At 39.5% G+C, this 12,500-nt stretch overlaps 1 long non-coding RNA gene across 1 annotated transcript in view; it reads right to left on the reverse strand.

Annotated features, from left to right (window-relative positions):
* Nucleotides 1–12,500, reverse strand: part of LOC135196492 (uncharacterized) — a 186,550-nt gene that overhangs the window by 60,863 nt on the left and 113,187 nt on the right. The gene's annotated exons all lie outside the window — the stretch shown is intronic.

The following is a 12,500-nucleotide window of genomic DNA, read 5'->3' on the forward strand; positions in this document are numbered from 1 at the left end:
TTACCAGTTATTTCTCATTATGATTTAGCGAGCGTCTGGTAGGACTGGAGGTCATCAGTAAATTTTCATCGGTTGTGATCAGCGGTGAATTCGCGTTGAAAAAAAAAAGGGCTTTTTTCTGTAGACTCGAATCCTATATCCTATAAGGATTCACACTTATGTGTCTGTGAAATTTGACTGAACGCTATCGTACAACCATCCTCTTCATATTAACCAAAAATCACCACCAGCATCCGTTTGATGTATACATTTTTCCCGCCCTTTTTTCTCCAAAGACTTATCAATAGAATTCTTTTGTACGGTCTTCCTTCCTTTTTCTTCCCAACATCAGCCCATTCAGTTAATTCCTATTTATTTGCTACCTTTCCCCGCTACCAGAACCGCTTTCTTTACGAGACTCTCATCTTCCGCCTTTTTATTTAACCGAATCGACTAAAATTACCATTTATTTACCTTTTCCATTCTCTGCTAGATTCCAGATTCCAGATTCTATCCACCGTAAGTCTGGCACAAGCTCTGTGTCAGTGGACTTCAGTCAGGGTAACAAATGTCTATGCTGAACCTTTCTCACGACGAAAAATGTTTCCCGAGGGAGGCGCATCTTTCGTCTACCTGATTCGATGGTTTTGAGATTCAAGTCAAGTCTTTATCGCTCCAGACTTTATCTCCCTATCACCCGATCTCCCCCCAACTCCCCCGAACCCCCAACAAACGCAACCCCTGCATGGCTGAAGGTCAAAGACCCACCATCCCACGCACACACAAAGTCTTGACTACGTAGAAAAGAAGGAAAAGACGCTTTTCATTTTACCGTTCAATTGAGAAAGATGAAAGACCAGGAGAAGAAGAAGAATGACGAGGAATACTGTCTGGTCTCCTGCGCCCTGGAGAGAGAGAGAGAGAGAGAGAGAGAGAGAGAGAGAGAGAGAGACGAATGAAGCGTTAAATTTCCCTCGTTCCACCCTTTTCATCTTAGTCAAATGATCGGCAAAATCATAAGCGCCATTTCCTTCTCTTTACTTAGTAAAGACTTTGTGTGGTTGCGTGGGCGTGGGCGTGGGACCGAGGGGCTTTGACTTTCAGCTGTGCAAATGACCGGGTGGGAGGGGGAGGGGGGAGGGGGACAAGGAGTCCGAAACTTCTAAAATAAAATACATATATCTTATAACCGCCACATTTTCCCCGAGGTAAGTTAAACCAACTTGTCTTAAATCGATTTTATCCTAGTTGTTTAAGGTACGAGATATTTCTTAAAGAACGATGAAAGTGGATGTTTTGTTTGAATTTTCGTCGTAATAGACAGAAAAATCCTTCCGCTTGTCATAATAACATGATGTATTTTGATAGCAGAGTAACCGATGTTTCAGTCAGGGTGTCAGACGAACAATTCCGTTCGTATTAAATCACGGACGGTTCAGATCAAACCAGAGACTTGGAATTCTTACCTGTCATGGTACATAAAAGAAAGGGAAAAAATGAAAAAACTGCCACGTTATAAGGCACCAAATCCTTCTGCTTGTCATGATATCATGATGCATTTTGACATCAGAGTAACCAGTATTTCAGTCAGGGGGTCAAGGACATTATTTATAACGCGAATTACACCATCGTTTATTTTTGTAGTGTCGCTTGATACTTAGTCACAGAGTGATATATCAGCTCATTCAATTGTTCCTGTGTTTTCATGACTGAATTGTTTACCTATAAAAACTTAGAAGGGAGTTGGAAGGGGGAGGTAGGGAGAGGTAGCCCCTCCTCCTCCTCCTCTGTCCCCAGATGGTAGGAAACCCTCCGGGTCACCCTCAGCCATTTTGGTTCAGTTTCAGGAGCTCGATTTGTTACTTGGTAAAAGGCTCTCGGCGACTTCCGCTTCAGCGCAAAGGAAGACGGATGGACATATTCCTCATGATGGAGGAGGGGAAGGAAAGCTCCGAGGGCGTCCAGCACTTGGATTAGGACTGTGGCAGGCTCCGGATAAAGGGAGGGGGTCCTATCTCCCCTCCCGAGGCTCTTTTCATGGAAATTTATGCCCTTAATACTTCTCTCCCACTTTTCAACAGGTGTCGGTCGAGATGAGGAAAGGGATATCGCGCTGGAGACTCTTGCTCGTGACTCACGACTCAAGACTCGCTCCTTTTCAAGACGAATCTTGAATCCTTCATCCTTAATCCTTTGAAGGAAAGATTAATCGTTTTAATCTCGTTCCTTTTTATCTGATAGATGAGGCACTCTGATGATGGTGTTACAGTTAGAAAAATAATGAAAAAAAATCTTCCCTGACGTGTGTCTGGGAGATTACAGATTTTCTCATGACAGCTTAAGCATCGATTGAATTTGATTCCTTTAATGTCTTCCGCGGGAAAATAGCTTATCGAGGTTACATCTTCTACCCTCTTACCCAAGCTTTAATTCCCGTCGCCTCCTCCTGCTTTTAATCCGTTTCTCGTTTCCTTCATCCTTCACCTCTTCCTCCTATGACGCAATCTGTTATATGAACTGACTTCCGTAAGAGAAATGATAAAACCTTCCCATTTTCTAAAGTCTCGCAGATCGTAAAAAAGGGGGAACTAAAGCAAACGTAATATCATCGCCGAAGTGGATTGCTGTCTGGGCAGAGAGTCATATTTTGACGAGTTCTTTGGAAGCTCCGCAAATGACTCATTGTCTGCTTTCTCCTCTGGATCAAAATATACAAAGAAAAAAGGTAACACGAGAAACTGTTTCTTGTCGTCTGTAATTGCGTCGAATAAGTCCCTGCTTATTTATTGCAAAACGCAAAGAAAAAAGGTAACACGAGAAACTATTATTTTCCTATCGTCTGTAATTGTGTCGAATAAGTCCCTGTTTTATATTGCTTTTCATGACGTGAGTCCCTTGCTATGACGGTTCTAGCGAGAGAGAGAGAGAGAGAGAGAGAGAGAGAGAGAACGACCTTGAGATTACGACAGGCAAACTGTCGAAAGTCATTCTCCGTTGAGGTCTTGAGGCAGCGTTTGGAGGTCTCAGGAAAGACACTTATTCACACAAATTGTAAGGTCTCGGAGGAGTTATCGCCAAAGACATCGAGCTTATTTTTACTAAAGAGCTGAAGTCTGAAGATTTGCTGGGTGCAGCAACGCGGGCGTGGCACCGAGAGAATGGTGTCTTACTTTTTTCGAGATTTTCAAGAAAGAAATAGAAATATAGAGAGGATACTGCATGCCTGGTGTATCTTATATATATATATATATATATATATATATATATATATATATATATATATATGTATATATATATATATATATATATATATATATATATATATATATATATACATATATATATATAGATAATATATATATATATATCATATATATATATATATACACTATATATATATATATATATATATATATATATACAGACAGTAACATTATAAAAAAGAAAAAGAAAATGATTTATCGGCACTTATCCACAAAATAGCTGAGGTAGCATAAAAGATAGTAATCATAATACTGGTAATAACAGTAATAATATTGGTGAGAAAAAAAAATGCACAGATTAAATAACTTAAATTTCAACTAGAGACCTTAGGGGGTTACAGTAGTTAGGTCCAAAGGCTCAATAGGAAAATTTAATGTAAAAAAAACTTTAACTTGATACCAAATCACAGTAATAATGAAAAAGTAAAATATCAGCATAATATATAATGACAAAATCTGCAGATGACATCTTGCCAATACAGAGATTAAGTCCTTTAGGGGACAAAGGCCACATTTTCCCATCTTTCCCACAATTTAGATCTTCTTATTGCTTCACTCCTTAGGATACTTTGTATGAGCAAGTTGCTGCTGTTGCTCACTCTGGTTACCAGACTGGATATTGTTCGCCTTACAAAGATTTTTAAATTGTCCAGGTGATTTTCTATGAAGATCTGTGCGGCGGAGTGGTAGCGTGGAGTGTTTGCGAGGCGTCTCAGAATGTCACTGTGCACAACAGTGATACGTCTCTTGGTGTCTCGAGTATAATTCGTCTAGCGGGAACACCCATAGATACTGTAATAGTACGAGCGGAAAAGCAGCAGTTTCACGTCTCGGTGACAGAAGGCAAACCGCCTTGCAATCATGTTGCCAGTTGCACATAGTTTACGACGCCTCTGTTCAATGTCTGCCATATCTGTATCTTTTAGGTCGTCGGTGATAATGTGCCCCAAATACGGAAATTCGTGCACAAATTCCAGCCGATGGTTTCCGAGGAAAATTTGTGGTTCTGCAATTTGCTTAAGCGATCTCGGGAGCAGCGACATGCACTGGGTCTTGGTTTCGTTGTATATATATCAAATTCCTCTGCATATTGGCGGCAAGTGTCGATGAGTCGTTGGAGACCTTGCACTGATGGGGAAATCAGAACCATATCGTCGGCGTAACAAAGGTTGTTTATAGTTGTTTCATTGACAGTGCATCCGATTGGGAGTGAGTTCAGATTGACATTCAAGGCATCTGTGTACGTATTAAACAGGTATGGAGAGTGAATGCCCCCTTGCCGAAGCCCGTTTAGGGAGCCGAAGGTGTATGATAATACGTTACCCCATTTGACACAGAATTGCTGTGTGGAGAACCAGCAATGTAAAATGCCAATCAGATATAGGGGTGTGCCTCTTCAGGTAGTTTACTCTGTCAAATGCTTTTCTCACATCCACAAAACAAAGGAAAACTGGAGAGGCTGATGATAGGAAGTAGTTCAGCAATTCTTTCAGTATGTAGATGCAGGTGTCGGTTGAGTGGTTTGCTTTAAACCCGAATTGGTTGTCAGTGGTGTGTAGAAAGGGGAGAAGTCTCACTAGAAGAACCGACTCAAGTATCTTCGATGCGATCGTTGTGATTACAATCGGCCGGTAGTTGCCAGGTCAGCTGCATCCTTTAGCTTGTTTTTGATTAATGGTATCAAGTGAACTAAGAGTAGGGAGTCTGGAAGAAACTGGTGAAATTTATGCACGCATGAATAGGTGGCTGCCAGCAAAATGTAAATTATCGGATGGCAGAATTTGAAAGCCTCTGCGGGAAGACCATCACAGCCTGGGGATTTATTATTAGGTAGGCTATTTATGGCATCGCTGATGTTACCTGGCGTAAATCCGTCGCGGCACGTCGCGTGCGTCCAACACGGCTATCCGTCTACAAGCGTCTCCGTCTTCTGCGCGTGTGGCCCAACCAGACACACCGTCACACACGAGTGACGGTTATAAGACGGACAATTCAAACTTCAGCAGTACTTGCCGTTATGAAGGGAGAGCGCGGAGGTTTTTCCCTCCTGACTCGGTGCTGTCCACCATTTAGAGGCGTTGAACAGTAGGAAAATCTGGACTTACGACATAACTTTAGATGAGGAAAGAGTGAATATGCAAAACTCTTTCATAAGTTACGATAGCGTCCAGACAAGTTTTTTTTTTTATAATGTCGGATGCCGCCGAAAACCTTTGACTTAATTCACGAGGGTATTATATCTCGAATATCAAAATTTGATACCAAATACAGAAGATCCGTATCAACGTAAGAAACTTGTACTAACTCTGAGGGAAGGATTACTGATTTCAAAATTAAAGTTGCACTTTATTTTATTTAATACAAAAATTAAGATACGTAGAATTGTGTGTGAACTGAACATTTTGATACAGGAACTTCTGAAACAAAGATATTTACATAAATGTGTCCATTAGAATATAATCAAAAAATACTTTAATCCTTTATCATAACCACAAATCATCACATTTGATTATAACTCAAAGTTGGGCAGGTTGGTTCAAATGCAGGTGTTGTAGGTCTACCACAATTTCTTCCTTCATGCGGACCCCAGCTCGGAGACGCACGTCCACGTGCTGCTAAAAATGATATTTTTATTTTAAGATAAATTTTTAAATATACTTACCTGGTAGTTATATACATAGCTATATTCTCTGACGTCATGACGTCAGAGAATATAGCTATGTATATAACTGCCAGGTCAGTTACATATTTAAAAACAAAATGTTTTGTTCCTTGCGCGTCCAGTCCGGTAACGCACCTGACGCCACGCACGCTCATGCGCCGTGTGGGGCCACTCGTGTTTGAACTATAACAGTTGATCGAAACGCACAAAACGCGTAGCCGTGTTGGACGCACGCGACGCGCCGCGACGGATCCGGTGGGGCCTTAGCCTTATTAGCCTAATACGGTCTGCAAAATGAAATTGAATGTTGTCAGTAAGGAGGTTATCTACATCCCTTCGGGAATCTTGATTATTTATGCAATTCAGGATATTGTTGAAGTGATCGCCCCACATACTTGCGATAGCTTCGTCTCCGACTGCTTCCCCTACTCTCTGTGATAGTTTTTAGTTTGGGGATTAAAGGACTGGATATCTTTCCAAAGACGAGGATAATCACCAGATTCTAAGTTTCTAGACATTGCATCGGCTCTTAGTTGTTTTTCATTTAGCCTGCAGTGCTTAAGAGCAAGTTTGAACTGCGCTCTTGCCTGCCTCATTAGTAATGCAGTGTGTCCTTCCCTCGGGCTATCATTTTGCTTCCACGAAAGGGAGCGGGACCCCACCCCCCCTCCCCCTCTCCAGTATCTAAATCACCAAAAAGAGATCTCGATCACCAAGTCGCCTTAAATAACACTTGCTAATTCCATTTCATTTTTCCTTCTCGCTTCAATACGCATCTGCAACGGCTGGAGATCAAAGACCTGAGGTGATGAAGAATGAAGAAACGGTCTTTTATAATTAGAGAACACTTTTTTATCTTTTTTGCCCCAGGACGTCCTCAATTTCTTTTAATGAGAGGATTCCTCGAAATTCCCGGGCTGTCGACGAAAGGCCAGATAGGATCCGTGTTAGTGAAAGCGAATTGAGTCGTCACTTCCCCGTCTGTCTGTTGTCTCGAATTCTTTCGACGCGGTAATTGATGGACAAGAAGATTGCAATCAATCAACTGCTTCGGGACATAGATTCGATGACTCGTTGCCAGGTCACGCTGAGGTCTTGACATCTGCAGAATGCAGCGCCCTTCTTCGGCTGTCTCGAACTGGTGGGCTCTAATTCCTCTCTATTTATCTTCGGCAAAGGGACGATGAGCCAGACTCAGTTCAGCATCCGTCTCAGTGAGACAGGAATATCAAAATAATTGATCGCTCTTTTAACTTGGAAAATATGATTCATTCGTGACATTTGAAATGAAGTAAATAGAATATGTTTACTGAACGATAGCTCTTTTAACTAGAAAGATATGAATAATTCACGATATTTTAACTCAAATGTACAGAATATGTTTACTGAACGATAGCTCTTTTAACTTGAAATATATTTTAATTATCCATGACATCTGAACTCAAATGAATAGAATATGTTTACTAAAAGATAGCTCTTTTAACTTGAAAAATATGAATCATTCGTGACATTTGAACTCAAATGAATAGAATATGTTTACTGAAAGATGGCTCTTTTAACTTGACAAATATTTTAATCATTCATGGCATTTGAACTTACATGAATAGAATACGTTAACTGAACTCGATAATAAATCAAAACACTGAAATCTGCGAGTTGAGCGTCAACTACTTTAGACTCATAAGTATAAAATGTTGGTTTATGAACGAATGTCTCACACCTAAAGAGAATGAAAAACTTGTTTTAAGAAGTCAGTCATTGCAAATTATCCTGGAGATCTATAATCAGATACACGTTTTGCTATTGTCAAATTTTCTGTCGTGTCTCAATTTTGGTAATGTTGTACAATTTTGTATAATTATAAGAACTCGCTTTGCTGCGTAAAGCTGTAGGGTTATATTAGCAAGATCTCCATAAGGACGTCAGTAAAAATAGGTAAAATTTTGATTCCGATGGGAAATTATAAACCATTCCCTTCTTGATGCAGAACATGTATCGTTATGAAGCCAAACCCTTTTAAAGAAGAAAAAAATGAATGCAAAATTCAGGTTATCTACAGAGGAAAGGACCCCTCTTTCTTTTGTTAATGATCTCATTGTACACGGATTCTTCCGCTGTAGTGATTCTTTGTCTAATGATCTGCGTTAGATGGAATCTTCGTGAAATATGGAAGAAATGAGAGGCAGGTCATTATATTTCAACGAGAGAGAGAGAGAGAGAGAGAGAGAGAGAGAGAGAGAGAGAGAGAGAGAGGAAGAAAGAGAAAGAACAAAAGAGAGAGAGAGAGAGAGAGAGAGAGAGGGTAGGGGGGTAGAAAAGAAAAAGATAGAGAGAGAGAGAGGGGGTGGGAAAGAAAAAAAGAGAGAGAGAGAGAGAGAGAGAGAGAGAGAGAAATCTCCCCAACGAAATATGCAGACGAAAGAAATCCCCCGAAGAAGGGATAATTCCTCCTCGCAACGACTCTCCGAGTGATTCTCAGCGAGCTCTCCTCCCGTGAAAATTCAGAAGTCGTTAACGACTCATATTTCCGGTCCCCTCACCCTTCCCCTAACATTCGCTTTCCATAAAGACGATTTCTATTCTTCTCGAGAGACCCTGCGCGCGCGAGAGAGAGATGGTGAGATTTGAGCAAACGACACTGCTTATCCGGGTTCATTAAAGTAAAAGATTTCAAGACTAGAATAGACGCCGTTTCTATGAGGTATTTTCCTTTTCAGGCAATTAAGGTGAAATGGATATGACCCTGGTATCTAATGAAATAGGTGAACGTTAAGGCAAATGGCTGTGATTTACTCACGACCACTTTCTTACGAGATAACTTAAAACATAGTTTCAGCTGTGATTCACAGTGATCGGTGTAAGATATGGAATAATATTTCCCGAGCTTATTTCCTTCGTATATGAATTTATTCATTAACATTTTCCAGACAGCAAAACAATTATCATTATAAATAAAAAATAGTTTCTAAATCATTCCAATATTTGTTAAGGTTCGCGCTGGAGCTCATCGTGATTGGTAGAAAAAAAAAACGCCTCTGAAAAATTAGGTGTCAATTTCGCCTTGGAATATATATATACTTATGGTAGCCACATTTGAAGGGAATTAAGTATTTCGATTTCCACTCTCTCTCTCTCTCTCTCTCTCTCTCTCTCTCTCTCTCTCCTCTCTCTCTCTCTCTCATAACAATCTTGACAAATCGGACACCTCTCTCTCCGATTTCTACGTAAAAATATAAAATGGTCAGAAATAAATGAAGAATTAAACAAAGATTGGGATAACATTTTCGTAAGTGATGATATACAGGTAAATACGGAGTTATTATATAAAATATTAGAGAAAATAGTGGATAAATATATACCGAAGAAGAGAAGTAAACATCAGTCATGCATACCAAGAGACAGAAGGATCTTGTTCCAGAAAATCAGAAAGTGGAAAAAAGGTCTTGCAAAAGAAAAAAATGCATGGAAAGTGATGGAACTAAAAGGTAAGATAGAAAATGCAGAACAAAAGATTATACAATCAAAAGAAAATGAAAAACGGGACTTGGAAGAAAAAACCCTAATAAATATCAAGCAAAACCCAAAACTATTGTACTCTTATGCAAAAAAGATGAATAAAAGAAGAATAGAAATAGGCCATCTAAGAATTGAAGGGAGATTAACGAATGAAAAAAAGGAAATATGCAACATATTGGCAGAAAGATATAAGAGCGAATTTACCCCTAGAATTGATAATGAAGATAATGATACAGAAATAAGGGATGGAAATAGTGAATATTTATCAGACATAGATATTAAGTGAAGCTGATTATTGTGTCAGAGGGCTATTAATGAAATTAAAAATGGAGCTGCTTCAGGCCTGATGAGTCCTGCTATTTTGTTAAAGAAAGTAGTTCATTCTATTCGCAAAGCCACTTGCAATATTATTAAGACAAAGTGTAGATACAGGCAAGATTTATGATGAGCACAAATTAGCATATATTACCCCTACTTTCAAAAGTGGATCAAGACTAGAGGCAAGTAATTATAGGCCTGTGAGTCTAACATCACATATTATGAAAGTGCATGAAAGGGTAATGAAGAAAAATGTTATGAAATATTTAATAAAAAATAATTTGTTTAATATAGGACAACATGGTTTTGTACCCGGAAAAAGTACACACACCTAACTGTTAGTCCGCTGTGAGAACATATACAAAAATATGAAAAACGGAAATGAAACATGTGGTTTATCTAGACTTTGCAAAAGCTTTTGACAAAGTAGACCATAATATATTTAGCGAAGAAAACTTAGAAAACACAATATTCGTGGAATTAAAGTAGGAAGATGGTTAAAAGAATTTTTACACAACAGAAAACAGATAGTTATTGCAAACGATGAGAAATCGGATGAAGATAAGGTAATATCCGGTGTGCCACAAGGTACGGTGCTAGCTGCATTGCTGTTTGTCATTATGATTGCAGACATAGACAGTAATGTAAAGAAATCGGTAACAAGTAGTTTCGCCGATGACACAAGAATAAGTAGAGAAATTACTTGTGATGAAGATAGGAACGCTCTACAAAGAGACCTTAACAAAGTATATGATTGGGCAGAGGTAAATAGGATGGTATTTAACTCTAATAAATTTGAATCAATAAATTATGGAGACAGAGAAGAAAGCTATATGCATATAGGGGACCTAATAATGAGACAATCACAAATAAGGAAGCAGTTAAAGACCTTGGTGTGATGTTGAATAGGAACATGTTATGCAATGATCAAATAGCAATTTTATTGGCAAAATGTAAAGCAAAAATGGGAATGTTGTTACGGCACTTCAAAACAAGAAAAGCTGAACCATGATTATGCTTTATAAAACGTATGTTCGTAGTCCCACTTAATTTATAAAACATATGTTCGTAGTCCACTTGAATATTGCAATATGATATGGTACACTATCAAAAGGATATTGCACAAATAGAGAGTGTACAAAGGTCCTTTACAGCTAGAATAGAAGAAGTTAAGGATCTTGACTACTGGGAAAGACTACAATTTTTAAAATTAAATAGTCTAGAAAGGCATGGAAACAGATAGAAGGAATTGCCGAGAACATCATAGAGCTAAAAATATCAGAAAGAGTAAGCAGAGGTAGATTAATAGTGCCCAAAACTATACCAGGAAAAATAAGGAAAGCACACAGGTCATTAATCCACTACGCACCAGCATCAACAATGCAGCGTCTATTCGATGCGTTGCCAGCTTATCTGAGGAATATATCAGGAGTGAGCGTATATGTGTTTAAGAATAAGCTCGACAAATATCTAAGCTGCATCCCATACCATCCAAGATTGGAAAATGCAAAATATACCGGAAGATGTACTAGCAACTCTCTGTTAAGAACATTAGAGGTGCCTCACACTGAGGGACCTGGGGCAACCCGAACAAGATGTAAGGTCTGTAAGGTAAGGTCTCTCTTGCAACTCCTTGTAACTCTCTCTCCCCCCTCTCTCTCTCTCTCTCATAATAATACTGAGAAATAGAACACCTTTCTCGCTCTTTCTCTCATGAGAATATCGAAAAACGAAAGACCCCTTCCAGTGACCCCCACCCCTCTCTCTCTCTCTTTCTGTATCTCATAAAAATATCTAAAGATATTTTTATCTCTCTCTCTCTTTCTGTCGTCTGTCTGTCTGTCTGTCTCATAACAAACTTGACGAATGGAACAACAACCTCTCTCTCTCTCTCTCTCTCTCTCTCTCTCTCTCTCTCTCTCTCTCATATGACAATATCGAAAAATAAAAGACCCCTCCCAGCCCCGCCAGCCCCGGCACCTCTCTCTCTCTCTCTCTCTCTCTCTCGTAACAATCTCGAAAGAAAGAAAGAAAGAGAAGACCTCATCCTGCTGCACCCTTGCATGAATTCCTGCAGCCGATGCGGCCAGAACTTTAGCTGTAAATCGAATTAAGTTTGATGCCTTCGCCAATAACTTTCAGATTACTGACAATTTACGTGAACTGAAAGTCCCCACCGATTTCCCTGCAAACGCCACCGCAAAGCTAAGAGTGCCCTCAGAGAGAGAGAGAGAGAGAGAGAGAGAGAGAGAGAGAGAGAGAGAGGGGGGGGGAAGAGTCTCAAACTTTGCCCTATCCGTAAACATATTTTCACGACTTTCGTTGATTCATTGGCAAAGTACGAACGCCTTTTCTTAACTCCTATTTTTGCTTTCTTGGTGGAATATGGATGGAATCGCCTTTAAGCTTATTTCTTATTTCTGGTAATTATTTTCTTCCATGCGGCACAATGTTCATTTCAGTCTCACTGGTACGTCATAGACCTCTTTTTTAACACTATCAATTCATCAAATGATGTTTTCCAGACTAGGGCGATCAGTATTTTTCAGTCGTTTGTGCTAAGAAAATTACTTCTAAGATTATTACTAAAAGGCTGCATCGAGCTAGCTATGCAAGGTGTTTACATAAGGTATACCATGTAATATGCTCTCGTCTGCACACCTCTTCCACCTCACGATAGAGCCCCCAGACCCGCCCCACCACAAAAAATTAAACCTACTAAAACTTTTTTCACGACTTTAATCTTCACATTAACTAGGAAA

The sequence above is a fragment of the Macrobrachium nipponense genome, chromosome 23 (assembly GCF_015104395.2).
Source record: "Macrobrachium nipponense isolate FS-2020 chromosome 23, ASM1510439v2, whole genome shotgun sequence".
Taxonomy (NCBI): Eukaryota; Metazoa; Arthropoda; class Malacostraca; order Decapoda; family Palaemonidae; genus Macrobrachium; species Macrobrachium nipponense.